Here is an 18,240-nt window from a genome sequence, read left to right as displayed (position 1 = left end):
TATAATGTTATATGTCAATTATATCTCAACAACAAAAAATTTAAGTTAAAGAATAAGAAACTTCATATAAACTTTCCTCAACGACTGGCCAATACAAATATTCAATATGACATTTCTGGCATGTATTGATACAAAAAACCAGTGAAGAGATTTTAACTTCAATTTTATGAACATTCTTAAGTTTTAACATTTTATGTTAACATAAATTCATTTGTTCTGCCAAGGAGCTCTGATTCCATAACTAGGAAAATGTCACATTTTCTTAAAGAAGCCTCCTCAGTAAAAATTGACCATTTTTTTGTCAATGGTCAATTGATTGCAATTGACAATTCTAATATACCAAAGTTCAAAATTATGGTTCTCAGAAGATTCAGCATAGGCCTATAACGTAAGTATGGTTTGTCAAACATGAAACATGTTTGCAATAGTCAAACAAATATAGGTTTGTTGTGCCTAGAGAAACAGTGATAACATTACCATTGAGTTATTGGTTTTAATATATGTCTATATAAGGAGGAAAAAAAATCACTTTGGGGTGAAATTACACACAGTAGTAGTAATAGGTAGCTTACCTTATCAACTGATCTATGGTTACCTAGTGTGTTTAGTCTCAGAGACAGCACAGGGTTAGAGTGCTAACTATTGCTTTCTGGCTAGTCACCCAGGCTCCTGTCTTCACCTAGCACACACCCAGACATTGCCAAGGAAGACCCCGTATTTTGACAGGAGCCTCACAAATCCTGGCTTCGTACCAGGACCAACAGTCACCTGATCTTGGAAAGCAAAATTAACTCTTCACCAGCTACCTGTCCTTGCTCCCCATTTAAAGGAAACCATCACCCTCCTTCTGCAGCCACCACTGTATTCACTAAGTACTGGGAATGTCAGCTGGGATGTGACAGATATTACGGAAGAGAAGACTGTTGGTTGGAAGGGGGATTTCAGGGCAAGGCAGAGAGTTAAAGGAAGGCAGCATGAAGCCAGACAGAGAAGGACGGATGAATACTATGTCTTACGGTGATCAATTAAACTTCCAAAATCAATCTGCTTGCCTGAAAATCCATCTTACTGAGATCACAAAGAAACTATACATCGATACATTTTTAAAGACTATTTCTAACACAAGTCAGTTGTTAAGCCATCTTTTAAAGCAGAATGTGACACTATGTGGGGGACCAGAAAAATGGGAGAAACGTGGATAAGTCAAAGAAGAACCACAAAAATGATTTAAGTGAACAGTGAAGTTTTCATCTAGAAGGTTATGTAGCCTAAAAAGCCCGGTGAAAATGTCTAAAACACGATTGGATAAAACTAAAGGTTGATGAAACACCAAGATAGATTGGGTACTAATGTCGGTTGAGATGTCCATCTCTAGAAATCCATAGGAAAAGAACGGACAAGGATCAGGGCTAGAAGATTTAGTTACTCATCTGCACAAAATCAGACTGGATGACCAGTATTATGACCTTGTGATCAAAAATACGCAAAGGGCCTTGTGTAGACTCAGACTATTGTTTGAGAATATTTAATGGTTAATTCTAGAATTTCCACCAGGCAATAAAGTCAACACATTGACTCTGAGAATGGATATAAGGCTGTGTGAAGTGAACCCACACAGCAAATGCCCAGTTGATCCACAGGGCAGAGTTTGGGTTCCAGCAATACACAATAAACTCTTTATTAGTCAGATAGTCAGGAAATGGAGTGCTCCAGCTAATCAAATATTTTCTGTTAATTGTTACCACATGCAGAAGGATTACAAATTTTTAAAGAATGAGAATATTAAAATACACTTAACACTGAAACTAAACTGATTATAATTTAATCTTTCTCTAATTATTCAGAATGAATTTCAGGGTCATCAAGAGAAATATAAATTATCAGTGCTTGATGACTGTGCAGGAAGTCACAGTTTTTCTAAAATCCTGGATAACAGATGCTGGGTAACAAAGAATTCACTGCATTTTTTATCATTTGGGGGACTTATGTGCCAAGCATTTTTCTAGGATATGAAGTATATCATTAATCCCCACCAAAAATAACATTTCGCAGATGATGAACTGAGACTCATAAAGTTAGGATAACTTGTCCAAGGTTACAAAACAAGACAGGGTGTCAGAGCCAGATTTTGAGGGCAGAACTGTGTCTTTAAGGAATATGTTCTTTCACTATGTCAAACAAGCAAATTCTTGTTATATAAAAGTATTCATAAAATTTTCTGCCTGTCTGTATAAAACTTAGGCACAGTCAGTGGGTCATACTCTTTGTTTTTGTTTTTTTTTCTTTTCTTTTCTTTTTTGCGGTACACGGGTCTCTCACTGTTGTGGCCTCTCCTGTTGCGGAGCACAGGCTCTGGACGCGCAGGCTCAGCAGCCATGACTCACGGGCCCAGCCGCTCCACAGCATGTGGTATCCTCCCGGACCGGGGCACGAACCCGTGTCCCCTGCATCAGCAGGCAGACTCTCAACCACTGCGCCACCAGGGAAGCCCCATACTCTTTGTTTTTCCAGACACGCTGAAGAATTTTTCTCAGCCATTCTTGAGATTGCTATCATGTATTCACAAGGGCAGCAAACTCTGGGCATGAAATATTTTTGCAAGTTTTTTTTGTTTTTTTTTTTAATAAAAGGCCAACTGCTCATTCAAAGGATGAAGAATATAGCCTGAACATCTTCGGAAGAAAATATTTTAAGAGACTAAATTAGCACAGCCTCAGCCACATAACAAAATGATTTACCAATAAATGTATATACTTAATATACATTCATTTACTCATATTTTATTCAGTGATCTAATTTTTGTGTTAATACACTTATCTTTAACTATAAAATACATTGGGTTGGCCAAAAAGTTTGTTAGGTTTTTCTATAACATCTTACAAAAAAACACAAACGAGCTTTTTGGCCAACCCAATATTTGAATTGCCTCGTAAAAGAACATGGTCATTTAAAATTATTTAAGACTTTAGGCTGGAGTTACATCTATAAAAGAAATGAATTCAACTTGTTAGGGGAGAAAAAAAGTTATTTCATAAACAGGTGTGGTACATTCCTTCTCCCATCATCTACTTTTTAGTCCCAAGCTCAGTCACAATTTCACCTGAGACATTTATGGCTTCTTGTTCACCTGTATTCACAAGCACCAATTAACATTCTTCAAGGCTCCAATGCCTCTTCTTCCTCCACACATAATGGTTTCACTTATCTCAAAGCAGACAGTGATTCCTATAATGGAATATCACAAACAAGGAGGGAAAGTGGCTAAACTTTAGAAAGGCATGGAATCATCTCCGGCCATGATACTGTTTCATTAGCTAATCTCATTCACACCAAGAAGATGCTGCACTTCTGAGATGACCCTCATCAAAGAGACTGCCCTTCTTGCTTCATGTAGCATTTCCAGATAAGCCTTAAGAAGCCTTAAAAGGAACTATTTTCATCTCTAGCATCATGCTGATATTTTCATTGTATTGAAGAAAATGCTACCTAAACAGCAACTTGGGGTCAAAGGAGCCCTGATTAGAGTTATCTCTCTGCTCAAAAATTCAGAATAAAAAAACAGACTTCCCATATATGAAGTCTCTCCCCAGAATTATTGCGGGAAAGTAATTCTGAAATCTGATCCTCCCTTCTAATTCAGGATCTTGCCCAGAGACAAAAGTTTCATGCTCAAGTTAAATTTAAAGAAAGTTAAAATTACTGCACTGCCTAACTGAATTAAATTATGCATTTATGGCAAAGCTTGAAAATCATACTTAACTGTCTTAAAACTTGATAGATTAGGTGGTGCTTGCCATGATCCTGTTCTGAAAGGTGATTTCACTGCTCATGATTGTAACTGCCGTGGAGTTGTTCAATTGAGAATTTTCCTCTAATGCTTTGAACTGATTTGTTCATTCAATTTCCTCTCTGAGATTTTACACTCTCCACAGTAACTTTGTAAAACTTGAAGCTGAGGTGACCCTTCTGTTTCTGAACTCAAGGGATAACTTTCTCAGGGGAAGAAAAGTGAGGTTCATTTTCAATACAAATGAATAAAGGAGGAAACACCCAGATTGAAGGTCAAGAAAATGTTACCTGGAAACTGAATCAATATCAATAGAATCAGTTCATTGGAGAGCAAGGTCTAATTTTATGCCCAGATAAAAAAAGTGTTCACATTTCAAATTAAGTAGCTGCATGAGAAGAATGAAGAAAGTTCTTTTAAAAAGACTATTAATTATAATTCCTTAGACTTAATTTTTTTTAAATAGCCTAAGAAATTACCAAGAGTTCTAATAAAATATGATCCTTGACATACCTGCCGAGAAAGAATATCTAGAGGGTCACATAATTCTTAAACTGGAAGGATCCCAAAAGAATAGCTAGTTTAAGCCTTTTATTCTTCAAATGAAGAAACTGAGGCACAGAGAGGTTAAGTGCATTTATAGAAAGGTTAAAAAACTTTAGCATAGATTTCAATTATGGTCACAACACACCCAAGTTTAATGTCAAAAGGGTACAATTAGCACTCATGCCTAATCTTGATGCATGTAAATTGTTCTCATAATAGTAAAAACAATCTACCATTTATTTAAATTCTTTTAAAAAGCAAAATGATGGTATAAATCTAATATTCATTGAAATTCTGGAGAGTAATTCAGTTTTCCTGCTAATGTAGATTCAATCTCCTAGTCACTCATTAAACATTTACTTAGCACTTACTGAATGCTGAGTATAGAACTAAAAACCCCAAAACTGTATCCTGGTTAGAATTTTGTCTGTAAAAAAATGGTGCATAAAATCTTACTACACACTGCTTTTGTCTGTGAATGCTTATACCTTTTAATAACTTCCATTTTCTCCTAAAAATGGTTTTTTCCCTTCCTTTCAAGGATTATAATGGGCATTGTCTTCAAAAACCAAAGTGTTTCCCAAGTTCCATCTATTCAGTTGGCTTATTCAACAAGTATTCAATTGTGACAGGGCTGCAGTTGTACGAGGGTCTCATGAATCAGTTTATGGCACCAATGTTTAATGTTTTATTCATAATATTGTTGATTTTCTTGTATACAGTGTCAGGCTCAATATTGAAAAAACAATATAGGGTGTAGTTAACCAGGAATTTACTCAATGACAAGCTTGGGAAAGCTGGCAGAAACAATATTTATGTCACTGTAGAGCAATTGTCCAGCATAAGTAATATCAAAGTTATAAATAGGTAAGATAAGACCGCAGAGGGGAAGGCCATAGAACTGGTGAGATTAACACTGCTTAAGGTCTAATTAGCAACACTGCAAATCCAGACACTCATTTTCTTAGTGCACCCAGAGCTAATCTCCACTGATGAACTCACAAGACTTTGATTTATAAGACATAATGTCAATGTAATAATTTATAGTGGGGAATATCTTTTCCAAGATTTGGAAAACTCCAAAAGTTTCCTGAGTAGGAATGACTAACACCTGGCCATCCACTTCTCCCTCTTCTTTCCAAGAGCCCACAGCTGTCCAACAGAATCCATCTTAACACAGTTATCCAGGCAATCCCTGCCAATCACACTAAGAGAAATTCTACTAGCCTTGTTCCAAAGCAGGTTCTTAGATAACTGAGAGGCCAGGTGGTAATCAGGTTATTTTGGAGATCAGAAAATAAGAGCTTATGTAGACAGACAATTGAGGACAACTTCACCTGGGGAAAACCTGAGATGTTCACCTTCTCTCAATTCCAATAGCCCTCTCAACACCTGAATATTCCAGTATTGCTCTCTCCCCAAACAGGTGAAAAAAGTCATCAACTCTTCAAACTCCTGTTTCCATTTCCTTTGGATATATACCCAGAAGTGGATTTTGCTGTATCATATAGTAGTTCTATTTTTAATTTTTTCAGGAACCTCCATACTGTTTTCCATGGTGGCTGAATCAATTTACATTCCTACCAACAGTGTACAAGAGTTCTTTTATCCCCACATCCTTGCCAATAATTATCTCTAGTCTTCTTGATGATAGACAAGAGATATATGAACTCCTATGTTTATTGCAGCATTATTGACAATAACCAAGATATGGAAACAACCTAAGTGTCCATCAACAAATGATCAACAGATCTACAGATGAATGTATAATAATGAAGTTTTGATATATACATACATACACACACACACACACACACACACACACACACACACACACACAAACACACAGTGGACTATTATTCTGCCATGAGAAGAAGGAAAAGTAATCCTGCCATTTGCAACAACATGGATGGAACTTGAGGGCATAACGCAAAGTGAAAAGTCAGACAGAAAAACACAAATATTGTATAAAATCACTTATATGTGGAATCTAAAAAAGCCAAACTTGTAAAAACAGAGAGTATAATGGTGGTTACCAGAGGCTGGGGGTGGAGGGAGACGTCGTTTAAGGGTACAAACTATGAACTAATAGATAAATAGGTAAGTTCTGGAGAGCTAATGCACAGTATAGTGATTACAGTCAGCAATACTGTATTATAAACTGCAAAGTTGTAAGAGGCTAGATCTTAATTGTTCCTACTGCCAAAAAAAAAAAGGAAATAATAACTCTGTAACGTATTAGAGGTTTTAGCTAACACTAAGATGGTGATATTATAATATATATCATAATATATAGATGTATCAAATCAACATGTTGTACACCTTAAACTTATACAATGTTATATCTCAATTATACTTCATTTTAAAAAGCATTATCAAATCCTTATTTTTGCCCCTTTTTCAAGATTCTATTGAGTCTACTCTTTATACTGGAAAAATAGATTTTCTTCAGATAAATTATACTTTGATTATTTTACAGGTCTCTTTTACAGTTATAAAAATACAACTGCACTTCTGTTTGCTGCTACATCAACACAAAAACTACTGGACAGATTGTTCTAAAAATGGAGGATGAGTTTGGAATCATCTAAATAAATTTTTTAAAGGCTGTATAGTAGTATTAAAATTCACTGGGTCTGATGTGGTGGAGAACCTTAAGTAATTATCCCCTCAAAACAGTTGGAACTGAATTAAAAAGAAGCCCAAGGGAATGTCCATCTGTGGGGGCAGAGCATATGTATTAGAATGCTATGGAAATATAAGATAAAGAATGGTTTCTAATCAGGAAGCACAAGGGCAGATGTGTGATTGAGCTGCTTGTCAAATGGGCAACTCCATGAAACCTGTTCCCAGGAAGCAGATGCACCAGGTTCTGTGTTTCTAAGAGGGTGTGCCTGATAAATGGTGTATGTTCCTGATCACATCAGTATGGGCCTCACCTGGATAAGTCTGGCGAAGTAGTTCAACAACAGCAGTGTGTGTGTGTGTGTGTGTGTGTGTGTGATTCTGAGCTTTGCCAAGCACCACACCAGTCACTTGGTCATAGAACACGTTCTCTCAAACCCCTAATCTGATCCCACTGTCATAGCCCTTCAGAAACGTGCAGGAAAATAAAAACCATAGAATATGAGAATTGTAAATGTTGACAGGATCTGGATAATGGGCACCGAACACTTCCCTTTGCAGTGGAGAACACTAAGGTCCAGATTATGTATTTTTGGCCAGAGTGATGATGTCCTTAAAGGTGTAAAGTAACTATATCAAATATGAGAATAATATCTAACATTTTAAGGTGCTCAGGACATACATACACATAAATTACTTTATTTTCACAACTGACTTTGGGTTAGGCAGGATGGCAATTAGCATCTGTCCCATTTAACAGGTGAGGAGGTTGACATTCAGAGTCCCAATGAGAACTTCCCCAAGTGCACACCACCAGAACCCAGGACTTAGTCTTCACTCTTCAGACCCTTCAGACTTTCTACTCTGCCACCCTTCATACGGGAGAATGGAAGACAAAGGTAAGTATGCTACTGAACTTTGGGGAGAAGTAGGGGAGAAGCAATAGGGGAAGGTCATCTGGCATATCTCTGCTTAAGGTTTACTCTGTAATCTTTGGCTGCCTGAGTTTATGTGTGGTCCGAGTATGTAGGTTGGTGGGATACAGATATATTGGAAATTGTTTTCTTTATGACTTTTCAAATGCTACAAGTCCGTACACTAGCACACACCAACAATTCTTGTGCACGGCCTTCGAATCTCATTCTTCCTTCTCTATTCCGATCTTGACTCCTCTTCGCTAGCTCCATCCAGTCCAGCCAGGAGCAACAGTATTAAGTGCATCCAACATTCCACCCCACACATTCCCAAAGCTGTGAATTCTCTGTGAGCTATGAGATGAACTGCTCCATAGGGCTAGGTTGACAAAGGTTTACTTTGAGAAGCAATAAAACAATAGACATGGAGTGATACTCTATATTCAAGTAACTGAGTCTCTATTCTGAGCTTGCAATGGATTTTTAATACGTTCATTTTTCCAAAAGGTCAATGAGTCAAACTTTGAGATCTTCCCCTAATTCTTAGGACTTTTTTAATGCACATTTAGAAAAACACAGGTGCTTAACACATTTTGTCCAGTTAAATGGGCCTCTGTGGTCTGAAACTGGCATAGGCAGGTGGCTGCCAGGTCTGCACCACTTTTGGAAATGGATGTATTTCTCCTTTCCTGGTTCTCCATGGGAAGTGAGGGAGGGAGAATGCTGACAGACAACAGCAGGGTGATTCTGCGCTCAGCATCCTGTCTTGGTGGTATACCCAAGCTGCAAGATTTATAACCTTCTTGTTACAATGCATCAGCTTCAACACTTTCAGTGAAGTCTTCAATAAATTTGATGACATCTTGCTGAGGGGTTTTGTCATTAAAAGCCTAAAGCTGGTCATTAACAAATCTTCTCTGCAATCATCTACTACTGTGCTAACTCAGGCATGGATCTCACTGGAAAGTTGGGCTGGCTCAGAAACTTTCCAGAAGGCTGCATTTTTTTTCCTGTGTGGGGTATATTTCTTTAGGGAAAGAAAATACAGTTCCCAATCATTTCATCATTTATTTCTCATTATCCATTGACTAACTCTTCTCTGATAGACACAACCAAATTCAACAAACACGTGTAGAAAGCTACTACATGACAGAAACGGTACTCTGGGCTGAAGATATAACTATAAAAAAGACACAGCTCCAACTCTCAGAGGGCTCAGAGATGCCCCCCAAAATTAACCATCATTATGGAATCTTTCTTAATGTACCAGACTCTGTATGTAGGCTTGATATGCATTATCTTGTTCATTTTTCACCATGTTTTAGAAGATAGATGTTCTTATTATCCCCATTTTAAAAATTAGATGGCTGAAGTATTGTTTGCTTAAGACTTTTCCCCAAATTACTGAACTTGTAAGTGGAAGAACTAAATTTCAAACCCATGTCTTGCCTGACTTCAAGCTAGTCGATCTACCCCAAACAGGACTGGGCCAGGAAGAAGGCAAAGACCATGACATTCCAGTTGAGGAAAGATTGGGAACCAAGCCAAGAACAGGCATATATTCGGTAGGTGTGAGGAGCAGGTTGAACCCAACTGGAATCCCCTTTTAGGAGAGTTTAGGTCATGGGTCAAGTATCGCCCATTGAGAATAACTTCCCCTGATTTCTCACACTTTCTCACCTGCTCATCAACATTCAGATTATTGAGGTATCCCTTTGTGTGTGATTACATATGAACTTAAACTTGCCTGCTGGCTCCAGAGCAGCAAGGACTGGTGTAAATTTTATGTATATAATAAAGATTCATACCATGTGAGAAAAGCCTAACTCTTTGAAGATCACTGCTCCCTGAGCTTTTCCAAAACTTCCTGTGGCAGAACAATTCCAGGTACCCAGTTGATTGACAGTTGTTTCTGCTACAATGGTTTGATTTTTCACCTAATCTGGCAACCTCTCCAAAGGAATAACAAATGGAGGGAGGTCCTGGCTGCTTTGTTCTCCACAGGGTTCAATCATAAATAGCCAGAGGGCCAATGTTACAACACTCATCCAGAGGTTTCCCAAAAAGAATGATGGAGAAAATTGCAGACATGGGGGAATGTTCTGCCATAACTTAGAGACTTGAGGGAGGATGGAATTTTTTTTTAATGTCTTCGTATTCTATTTTTTAAATAATAAGGAAAATAACTTGGGGTGATAAATATGTTCTTAAAAATGCACATTTTGTAATAATAATAATTATACCATCTGTTGAGGGCCTACCATGTGCCAGACAATTGCTTGGGGTTTTTAACACAATAGCTTATTAAACAAAATCTTTTCAACAACTCTGCCAGGGAAAGTGTTATCCCATTTTTATTGCTGAACAAACTGAGAGTTTGGGAGTTTGAACCTTTTGCCCGTCCTTGAATAACTGGAACTGGAATGCAAGCCTAGTTCTATGTTATTTACAGTGTTTTTGTCTCCACTGTGTTGCTTTTCTCTCATCTATATCTGCATTAATTAAAACACAATCTATTTAAAGGCATTTAAATAATGCAATGATTAAAAAGGTGTTAGCTGATTTTTTTTTCTTGAAATGACATTTTTCCTCTTTTTTTTTTTTCTTTCCCAAAAGGAAACAGAAACATTAGCTTTCTTTTTACTGCTCAATTAATTGTTGTGGGATTTTACCTGAAGAGATTAGTAAGACTGCCATTGATCCAACTATGGTGTCATTATGTGCCTGTCTTGATGGGTGATGTTGGAGGGAGGGCTTTTTTCATGGGAATCACAAAGCCATAGTCCATGTATGGACTCCCTGGGTTCTGGAGGGCTCCCACCTGCAGCGCTTCCCACAAATGTCTTCCTCGGTCTGTTATTATTTTTAATTGCACACAAGGTGCTTCTTACTAGTAAGGTTCTCACTAACCAAGATCATCAGCGCTACCTTGGAAGAGTCTCAGGAAATCGATCAGTAACTTCAGCTCTGTGCCTCTGACAACAGGCAGGATACAGGGTGTCTGAGTTTTGTCCAAGGTCGTAGGACCTGTCGGCTGTTGCAGAAGCAGCATGAAGCACTTTCAAAGAATCTGTGCAAGCCCAGGGCACCAAAGGTGAGGAAAAGTTTGGAGAAGTGTGGTGGGACAAGCAAGCACTCTGAGTCAGAAAGCCCAACACCAACAGTAGTAGTAATAATAATATACACATTCTGCCTTGTTCTAGTAAATACTACTTAGTAACTTTGTGATCTTGAGCAAATGACTTAGCTTCTTTGAAACTCAGTTTGCTCATCTGTAAATTAGGAGCAATGACCTCATCTCACTGTTTTGAAAATAAAATGAGATGACGGCATCAATTAAGACTTTCTTTGTTCCAAGTGATAGAAATCCAGTCAGAAGCAGATGAAGCAGAAAGAGCACTTAGTTGTAAGTAAAAGTAATGTTTCTCAAGAACACGCATGCAACTGGCTCTGAAGAAAAAGTGGAATTAGAGGTGCAAGTGCCCTCCTGAATCTCTCCCCGTTTCTTGTCTCCATTTCCCTTGGGGCATCTGCAGCTCACCTTCTCACTACCCCTAAGCTTTACATGGCAAGGCATAGCCACCAATGGCCTGCCAAGGTCAATCCAAGCTATGAGACAGACAAACTGATTGGTCCAAGTTTTAAATCCTAGGGCAGAACTGGGATTGGCCCAGCTCATGTCATGTGCCTATATCTAGACCAATCAATTATCTATTGACAAACAGCAGTATTTTATTCTACTTACATGGCCCTTGGTATGGTGAGTCTAAGGATGGGGGGAGGTGGGTATTTCATAGAAAAAAACAGATTCGTTACTAGAAAAGAGAGTTTCACTGCAGATGAAAAAATTGTTGTCCACTACAACAACATATGAAAAATAGCTATCACTATACCCAGTCCAGAATATACACTTAATATAGGGTTTTTGGTCAATGTGTACATTTCTGCACATTTTGAAAGGCTACATATTTTTTAAAAATCAAAATAAATACAATATTTTGTGTTAATTACAATGAATATAAATTATCTAATGTTAAGAATCAGAAGAGATTGTAGATGCTGTGAAAAATTAATGGTTTAAGTACGTGATACTTTTTACATCAATTCAAAAGTACAATAGAAATTCAACAAGTTCAAAAACAGGATTTTGTTCCTAACCCTATTATTCTCTCCTGTTCCTCACAAACCAAATCTTCTCACATTTTCTACTCTTGCCTTCAGTAACTTTTCTATCTTTAAGTTATCTTAGTTTGAGGGTCTTAAAGATCTAAGGGACTGTATAAAGTACTTGAAACAATTTCAGAGAGCAATGAAATGTCCTTATGTTAGCACTAAACAGAGCTGGGAATGAAGAAAGCCAATTTCAATTTTTTCTCTCTTTTCCCTAACATGCACAGAACAATCTTGGACAAGTCGTTTGTGTTCCCTATGGCATGCATAAATCTGATGATGGTAACTAGCCTACTTGTCTGGTGGGGTGAAGCTGGGAACATCAGTGTATTAACTATGAATAGGGTCATTTATAGGGAGAAGTGGGGAGAATCTCAGAAACCTAGAGATTTCCTTTTCTTATCAGATGGGGAATTCCCACGCAGAGGATGAATCCGTTTTGTCTGTAACACAAAAGAATGATTTTGCTTGGATCAATCTGTAGGAGTCCAATTGCCCTCTGTCAATAAACTCCAGGCCCAGGTGAGGAACTGAGTCAATATATTTTAGGTTTGGGAAAGAAACCACTTTATGTCACTTTCCAGAATTCCTTCTGGCTGATTCCAGTATGTTACTGATTTATTTTGGAAAGAATCATTCCAGGACCTCTCAAACAGAATGATGAGAAATAACTGTGCCTATCATGGTTAAAAAAAGGAAATTGAAAATCTAATTTTGCATTGAATTTTGTTGCTACGATATTATTCCTTTATAGGGAGGAGAAATTAAATTTACGAAGCAACAGTGTTCCAAGTGGTAGCTAAAAGGGAGAAATTAACTGGGGTAGAAATGTGTGCTACCAGTTAAAGATTATTCCTTCACATTTGTTTTTAAATATGAAAGGAATCCCATCAGGGAAAAGGAGATACCAGAATAATAATATTGTCTTGAAACAAAATTCACAGATTCTATATGACAATAAAAACTGTTTCTGCTGCTTGGTAACAGTTTAAATGAAACATGCATTGATAGAAGATGCATACCACTTTAAAGTTTATTGAACAAATACTTAATTTTGGTCCTTTAAGAATTCTGTCAATTCATTTCTTGGTAGTTAGGATATTAAAGTATGCAAATAAACATGCTCTAGTTGGTCACAGCTGATCTTTTTGTAATAACTAAGGTTCTCTCCCAACAGCCACCACTCCTTCTATTCATGTCACCTTCACCCAGGAGTCACAAAATGCTGAAGACAGTCGCTTTTTACTTGCTTAAATTTCAGCAGGTTGAAGCTAGACCAAAATCCTCACCTTCCTCCTTCCTAAATACTTTTTTTTTTTCTCCCCTCTCTCTTAATTACATGGCTTTACACTGATTTACATGAATTTCAGCTTTCAAAATCATTGGTCTTTCCTGAATGCAAATAGGCACATGGGAAAATTATATTAAGCTTGCACAATTGATCTTTCATCATTTCAAATGGTACCTTTGAACAGTTCCTGAAACGTCTGTCTGAAATACTCCTAGCGTTGAGCATCATCAAAAGATGTCGGGTCACCCTGGGGAAACCCATTCTCTGTGATGTAAATTACAGGGTTATTATACATATCCTGGAACAAGAAAGCAGAAGTTTTATTCCAAACAGATGTTTAAAAAAAAAAAAAGCTCATTTTATCAGGTGCATTCCCCTCTACCTTCTCTAAACTACAACCCCAAAACTAGTTTTCATCAAATTGCACTGACCCTATTAACTTAATGTTCTGTGTGCTGACCTTTTATAACTAACAATGGAAAAGAAAAACTGTGCAAATATCCATGAAGACAGTCAAATGACTTTTGTTATAATGAGAAGACAGAAGTATCTTTCTTCCATCAGCATCTGCTGATTGTCATTTCTCCTTAACCCCTTGGTCCCTCCCAGCAGCTACAGCCTCTATCCCCCCACACAGCAGGGATCCTAAAAACTGATAACTTAAAATTTTTAATTTCAGCTACCTGGATGCCATCCAGTGTAACAGAGACCCAAAAAGGATCCAGCTATTTCAACCCTTATTATCCCTTTTAGTAATTCCAGTTGTGACCCCAGCCTGAAAAATATGTCCAAGCTACTGTAGCCACAACTGAATTTAATTTAATTTAGGATTTAATTTAATCCTAAGTTTAATAATAGCTTTGAAGCCCTTTATCAGCTAGTTAACCTCCATCGACTTAAATCCTAATCATCTCTTCCCAGGCCAACAAATGTATATGCTATTGCCTAAATCATTCTTTGTTCGGGTTCTTATACACACAGAAATATGCCCGTCTGCCCATCTTCCCATGTTTGAATACACATGGACGCAAACAAAAGGTGCATTTACCTTAATGTATTTCAGTAGTTTACGTATTCCCCACGGCACCACATAGACCCAATCCAAACTTGTACAAGATGGGTCTGGAAAAACTTCAACTTCCGCATCCTGGAGTAAACCCAGTTCTCCTTTCTTATTCTCCTGGTACCTGACTCAGCAAGTCGTATAATTCTGCACAGCAAAGAAATCAGCAGTGCCTTTGATCACTTTATTCTCTTCTGTAAATTCTGGAAGCCTGGACGATGGATAAACTTGCTTTTTACTCGTGAGGGCAACCTGTGACTTGACAACTTCAGGATAATCGCCGTCAATAAATATGGGCTTAGCAAAGAAATCCAATTGGAAAGCCATGGCTCTTTTAGCTGCTTCCTGGTCAGACACTGAGTTGGGATCTGCTGGTTCCACCCAGCCAGCAAAAATTGAGAGAGACACCATACCTTTCTGCTCTTATCAGAATAAGGATTCATAGCTGTGCCAGGATCTGGCATGAGCTTTAATCAAATTACAAGCTGCCTGATAAAACTTTAGTCCCAACGTAAGGCACACCAAGAGGAAACGCACCAAACTCATATGCCAGCAGGGCAAAAATATTAGGCTCATTTATAGTGATCCACTGCTTGACTCGATCCCCAAATGTACTGAAGCAAAACCGGGCATATTTGTTGAAGTGTTCAACGATTGCCTCTGACAACCAACCTCCTTGGTCTTCCAAGGCCTGAGACAAATCAAAGTGATAGAGGGTCACTATGGGCGTGACCCCATTTGTTAACAAATCATCAATGATCTTGTTGTAATAGTCAATTCCTAGGAGAAAAATAAAAGCATAAGAAAAGTTATTTTTAGTACATTGACAGTAAACAAGGATTGGGAGAGGATCAGGAATAATAATATCCTAAATAACTTTAAACCAAAATAAGGTTCATTACTTTCTACCTATAATCAATTAAAGGCTGGGAGGAAACATGAAGAAGTCCAAGGAAGACTGGCTGATCAGAGAGGAAAATGTGATGGGGCAACACGATTGTGGAAGATGTATGTTTTGAAAGGGATTCACTTGGGCAAGTCGGTAGCACTTAACTTTGTGTTATTGGCATGCTTATCAATATTATTTTATTTGTAGGGGGAAGGATAAATTAGGAGTTTGGGATTAACATATACACACTACTATATATAAAACAGATAACCAACAAAGACCTACTGTGAAGCACAGAGAACTATACTCAATATTTTATCCTAACCTATAAGGGAAATTAATCTGAAAAAATAGATATATATGTATAACTGAATCACTTTGCTGTGTACCTAACAAAACACTGTAAATCTACTTCAATTAAAAATTATAAATTTATATGTTCATATTAAAAAAAAGAAATCATTTTATTTGCTTGTTTGTATGTAGATCAACTCCACTTGAATACAAGCCCCCTGATAATAAGGGCCTTATCTATCTAATTTATCTCTGGATCCCCCAAATCCTGGGACAATCCCAGAAATTTAGTAGAGATTCAATAAATAGTTGTTGAATGAATGAACAGATTTCAAAAGTATTCAATATAAGTAAAGAAATTGGACCCAATGGCTGCCTTAGTGCTTCTCCAGACCCATCAGTCTCACAAGTCTAGGAAGAGAGACCCACTGATCATGCACAAGGGCTCAGCATCGGTCCCAGAGTGTGGGTTACAAGGGCAGTGAGCCAGGGACGTGGCACATTAAGGAATGCTCAGTTGGGGAGTTTGCTCTAAATTTCTGACATAGTCCATGGGAATACACAGCTACCCTTGGCTCTCCACTGATTCTCCCAGCACTGCATGTGTGAGAGAGTTTTTGGATGTGGCAGAGTTCAGAAGAATGTTATTAAGTTGGACATGTTCTGCCTTAGAAACCAATGCCAAGAAGATGTTGGGTCTAACCTAACAATGACTGTCAACTTGGAAGAGACTTTCTGAGGAAAGGCTGATATTAGTTCTTCATGTGATTGTATGTCTAAGAGTATGGAAGGAAACTAAGCAAAGAAAAGAGAAGCTGTCCTGTTTTGAGAGGTTGTGAATATAACTAAATTCATATGTAGAACTGTATTGCATTCAAAGTTTGTATAGAAGCAGGGTCCCTTTATCTCTCTTTTTTTTAACTTATTATCTACCAATTTTAAATATAATAATTTAGATTTCTGCATGTGTTTCACTCATTCAATCATTAATTTATTCATTCCTCAAATACATATTTATAGAGAAACTACTATATGCTGGACTTACAAACGTAAGATAAACATTGTCCTTGACCAAAGAAAACTTAAATTTTAGTCGGGACTACAGACAAATTCATAAGCAATTATCATACAATGTTATTATTAAAAATAAAGTACAGAATGCTACTTAAACATATGATAAGGAGTCCTTATTCCAAACTGAGGGCATCTGGAAATACATTCTGAAAGCAATATAGCATAATGGTTTAAAAAGTGAACTATGGTGACAGGCTACCTAAGTTCTATCCCAAGGCCTTCACCCACTAGTTTGGTGACCTCGGGCAAGTTACTTTATCTCTCTGAATTATCTTTCCTTGTCTGTAAAATGTGGACACTAATAGAAATGTATTTCAATAATTGTTGTGAGAATTTAATGAGTTGATAAACCGAATATGCTTAGAACAGTTCTTGGCACAGTTAGCTATCATCCTAATAATGATTATTATTGTCATGAGTGACATCTAAGCTGATTTTCAAAAGATGAAAATAAATGACCCACATAAGGCAAGGAGGAGTGATCCAGGAAGAGAAGAAAGGGAAACAAATGTGCAAAAGTCCAAAGGAGAAATGGAAATAAACAAAGCCCACCCAAATGTGAGCAGCTTACTTATTCCAAGCTTGTTGTAGCAAGGAGTCAGCCATTATCACCTGCATTTGGCAGATAATTAAAGGCTATCAGGGTAGCAGGAAAGCTTTATTATTAAAAAAAAATGGGGGGAGGATTCAGGTACTTTTGATTGAAGGTTGTTGGCACAGGGAGGCTGGAGGTAGGCTAACTAGAACAAGGGCATCCCAGGCAATTGGTCTAGGAAGCATATTTGGCTTTTTCCGGTTGGTTCTAAGTTCAAAGTAGGGGACAGAGGAGGAAAAAATAGAGAAGCTGGCAGTTGTTGACCACATTCTGACTATTCTAGGCCAACTGCTGCAGTGGGTGTCGTTTGGCTTCCTGAGCTTCTCTTGTGGATCAGAGTTCTATTGTCATGTATGGCCTGGCTTTTGTTTGTTTGTGTATTCATTCTCTTCTGGGAACTGCAAGTTCACCATAAGGAGGGTGTATAGCTCAGCAGAAGAGCAATAAGAATAGTGAGAGGTAAGCAGGGTAGGCAGAAGCCAAATTATGCAAGGTCACGTGTTGTCTGCCTATCTGTCTGTAAGAGCGGGTAATTTTTAACAACAGCTCACTTATTTTGCAAGCATGAACATAATGTGAATCGTGCATAACAACTCCATACTTGGAAGCCCCTTTTGTATGCCATTACTCTCTGGGTGGACATAATAAGCTACCACCCCCACCCCAGCCCCACAAGATGTCCATGCAGTAATCCATAGAATATGTGAATATGTTACTTTACTTTTTATGTTACTGCAAAGGGACTTTGCAGATGTAATTCAGGTTGAGGATCTTGAGATGGGAAGATTTCTCTTGATTGTTCAAGTGGGCCCAATCTAGCTGCATGAGTCCTTAGAAGTGAAAGAGGATGGCAGAAGAGTGGATCGAAGAGATGCAGCAACAGAAGAAGAGGCACAAGAGATGGCAGCATGAGAGGGACTCAACCTACTATTGCTGGCTTTGAAGATGGAAGAAGGGAGCTACCAGCCAAGAATGCAGGTAGCCTCTAGAAG

At 37.9% G+C, this 18,240-nt stretch overlaps 1 pseudogene; it reads right to left on the bottom strand.

Annotated features, from left to right (window-relative positions):
• Positions 1-18,240, bottom strand: part of LOC137222994 (cytosolic beta-glucosidase-like) — a 150,571-nt pseudogene that overhangs the window by 71,956 nt on the left and 60,375 nt on the right.

Source organism: Pseudorca crassidens, chromosome 4 (assembly GCF_039906515.1).
Source record: "Pseudorca crassidens isolate mPseCra1 chromosome 4, mPseCra1.hap1, whole genome shotgun sequence".
In the NCBI taxonomy this organism is placed as follows: domain Eukaryota; kingdom Metazoa; phylum Chordata; class Mammalia; order Artiodactyla; family Delphinidae; genus Pseudorca; species Pseudorca crassidens.
Note: the sequence above shows the minus strand (reverse complement) of the source record. Positions and strands in the feature narration are given on the sequence as shown.